Source organism: Malurus melanocephalus, unplaced genomic scaffold, assembly GCF_030028575.1.
Source record: "Malurus melanocephalus ecotype Western Australia unplaced genomic scaffold, MMel_1.1 scaffold_290, whole genome shotgun sequence".
Lineage (NCBI taxonomy): Eukaryota > Metazoa > Chordata > Aves > Passeriformes > Maluridae > Malurus > Malurus melanocephalus.
The window spans coordinates 202,781-206,325 of record NW_026623522.1 but is presented as its reverse complement, the minus strand read 5'-3'; positions in this window follow the sequence as shown (position 1 = coordinate 206,325).

Genomic DNA, 3,545 nt, shown 5'->3' with positions numbered 1-3,545 from the left:
CTGTCCCCTGAAATTTTAGCCACACAGCAGTGTGAACTATCATTATCTTGTGAAATCTCTGTTTTAGTTAATACTTTGACATCTAGTGACTTAATAACGCTGAAGAACACATAGCCAATCCGACTCAGAAATGTTGTCRTGCAGAGCTCATTGTATCTTCCTCAGGATGTTTTCACAGAAATTATGCCATGCTCCATGTCTTTACCTCTTGGGAACAGATCTTTTTTTCTCCTTTTCAGTGCATGTTGAATGGACATAGACTCCAGCTAAATCCYRCATCTGGAAGAAAAGAGGAGGTTGCCTTAGAAGGAATAGAAGACAGAGTAATATAGCTCCGAGTTAAAATCTTAACTTTTAATTTTTTAAAGTTACCTTAATTTGCAAGTTTTTCTATGCTCTGTATATAGGATATGTCTTCTGTATATAGGATATTTCCCACGTGTTTTCCATTGGTTACTTTTTTTGCGAGGGATACCAATTTGGGTATTCTCTCCCTTTGTGCAAGTGCCTTTTGATTTCCTTCCTTGCTCCTTTTTTTGCACAGTGGGTTTGGGATWTTTTCCCGTTCCCATCAGCAGGGTGACGCCTGGCGGTGGGAGCGCAGGGGAAGATGCTGCCTGCGGCAAGGTGTGCCGAGCCCTTCCTACGCCCGGCTAAGGGGAATTTGCAGTCCATAGGGTTAAAAGCATGTTCCTTATGAACTCCATGGCAAAGTCTTGGTGTAAGCTAATGTTATGGGAACTACATTTGTAGACCAAAAGATAGCTCAAGATGCTGAGATTTCAGCATCTGCATATTCTGTCTCAGGAACAGATTATACTATCTTAAGGATAGAATATCCTTAATGTACCCTTACCTTTTTTCATAAAACACACAAGAGATAAGCTCCTGCAAATGCATTCTCAGAAGCTGAGATGAAAAGCCAGCCGAAGTGTGAACCTGGCTATTAAATACATACCTGGTAARCTGTTCTGCACAGATGATTCTAGGTATTTCTGGACAAGCAATCCCCTTTCTAGTTCTGCATCCTGAGTACTTTTAGATACCTGTCTGTAAATAAAGATGGAAAGCTCATTTTATGTGGGTGCTGACAAAGTGGAAATAGATTTAAATGCTAGTGAAATATTTCATGGTTACCCTAAGAAATGACTTCCATGTCACTCAAAGTACCAATTGTATTAGAATGTTTTCCGGAAAGCAAACTGCAGGGCAGTCCTGCAGACAATTACACCCAGATGATACCGCTGCATGTCACAGCTTTGAACTGGTGGTTATGAAATGTGCTTTGCAAGAAATCTGAAGGTAGGAAACAYGATAGGAATCAGGAGTTGATTCAAAATGAGATAATTTCTCTTGGCACATACAGAATRGTCATGGTGTGACTGACAAGAATTTGAAGTTGTGCAGGTTTGATTAGCTCCAGAGATTTAGGATTTTGTCAATATACTTTAACTCTTGTAGGAGCTGGGGGAGAAAGAATAATACTTTTGTGGTTGCTGAAGCATGTCAGGGTTTTTTTCTGGAGAACAAAAATACTCTAGTGACATTGTCTTAGACAGTCTGTGTTTTATTCCTTCTATATTCTGATCAAAGTCTGTGTGTGATGTTGAAAAAGAACATGAGGGTGTGCTTGATTACATTTTCTGGAGGAAAAAGATATTGCATCATTGACAAGATTGCCTGACAATTCTTTAATCTTGATAACAGTTTCCTCAGAGTTTGTACATGGAGAAATCTGTGGTCAGCACAATTCATCTGCTTCTGCAATGGCTCTTTGGACTACGAGTTCTGAGAACAACTTGCCAAATGGCTGGAAAAGTRGTGCAGTGTTCCAGTAACACACAGACCTAGATATAATCATACTAACAGCCTTGCTCTGAACTTGTTGAGTAACTATTAGTGTCAGCAAGATGATACAGCCTGCCCTTGGGTGAGTCAGAAATGGTGCTGCAAAGGGGGAAGTGGCATGGAAGGGTGGAAACAATTCCCTGTAATTTAACCAAGTGCACATGGGTCTGGTTCAGCTGGGTTGAAATGCTTAAACAGTGACTGAGTGTCCAGGATGGTGCTTGAAGGGGTTCACCAGAGGCTTGCCAAGGTGGTGAAGGGCTTACAGCACRTGCTYCCTCRGGAGAGATGTGGGGGAATTGGGAYTGTTYAGCCTCGTGAAGAGCAGTCTAAGRAATGACRTMGTAGCAATCCTCAATTCTTGAAGGGAAGGTACAAAAGTAAGGAAGCCCAACTCTTCTTGGTAGTGGCAGAGTGTGCAAAAACAGTCAAGGATCACAAATAGCAGTTTGAAGGTTCACACTGCATATTAGGGGAAAAGTTCTTCACAGAGAAGATAGGGAAAGTCCTCCTCGTGTCCATTGCTTCTTGTCTTTCCTTTGAACTCCACCAAGAAGGGTGTGGCTCCATCTTCTTCACTTCCTCCCTCAGGTATTCATATGTTCTGTTAAGAGCTTCTAAGAGCCTTCTGATCTCCAGGCTGAATAGTTCCAGCTTTCTCAGCCTCTCATTGCAGGAGAAATTCTTCAGTCCTTTAATCCTCTTCATGATAAGCTACCTGCGCTGAAGCAATTTCAGTACCTCCGTGTTCTTCTTGTACTGAGGAGACCAGGACTGAACATAGCAATGAAGATGAGTCTCAAAGGGACTGAGGAAAGTGGAAGGATCTTGACCAGCTGCCARTGTTCTTCCTAATGCATCTTAGGACTTGATCTGGTATTGACAGGGGTGTTCCTTTTAGTGGGACAATGAACACAAAATCTAACTGCATTGCTGTTTTTGTCCATGAAAATATGTGAGATGACAACAAGAAGAMTCTTGCTCAGAATCCCCAAACTTAGCAGTGTGTGAAAAGGAACATTAAAAATTATGTGCTACACAAACCATGTATGAACTTGGAAAATTATGAAAAAAAATTGAAATTTAATTTTGAAATGCTGTGAAATCTAACCTGATTTTGAAAATCACAGCCTAAGAAACAGCAGTGTTTAGTCCTAAATAGGAGTTGGGAATGGAACTGGCAAGTGCCCTGTGTTCATGTTGTGAGTAGGAGTTGCAGATGCAGCTGGTAGAGAATTCTTGTCCCTTGTGGACTAAGGCCATTTGAGAACAGAGACTTCAGACAACACATTTGTTTTACTGTCATTTAATAAGCTCCTTTATCCAAGGGAATGTGCCAGAAAGAGATCAGATAAGCAGACAACTGCTGTATTCCCTCCTGAATGAATATGTAGTAAGGAACCAGCTGTTCTTAGTGAGTAACATTGTTAGAGTCAAACAAATTTCTTATTTGGCCTGGATTTATCACACAAATTCTGATTCAAAGAAGTGGCACTCAAGCTACTTGAAATAGTTGAATTCCTCTGGAGGATTTAAATCATTGGTGCCAAGTAACGAGAAACTGAGGAAAATAAATACAGAGAAAAAACAGAGAGGCTCAAGATTATTTGAGAGGGCTGTTCAACCTTGTCCAACATGTGTAAGAAACAAAATTATGTACTACTTCTCTGGAATTATGAGAAATCAACAAAGCCACA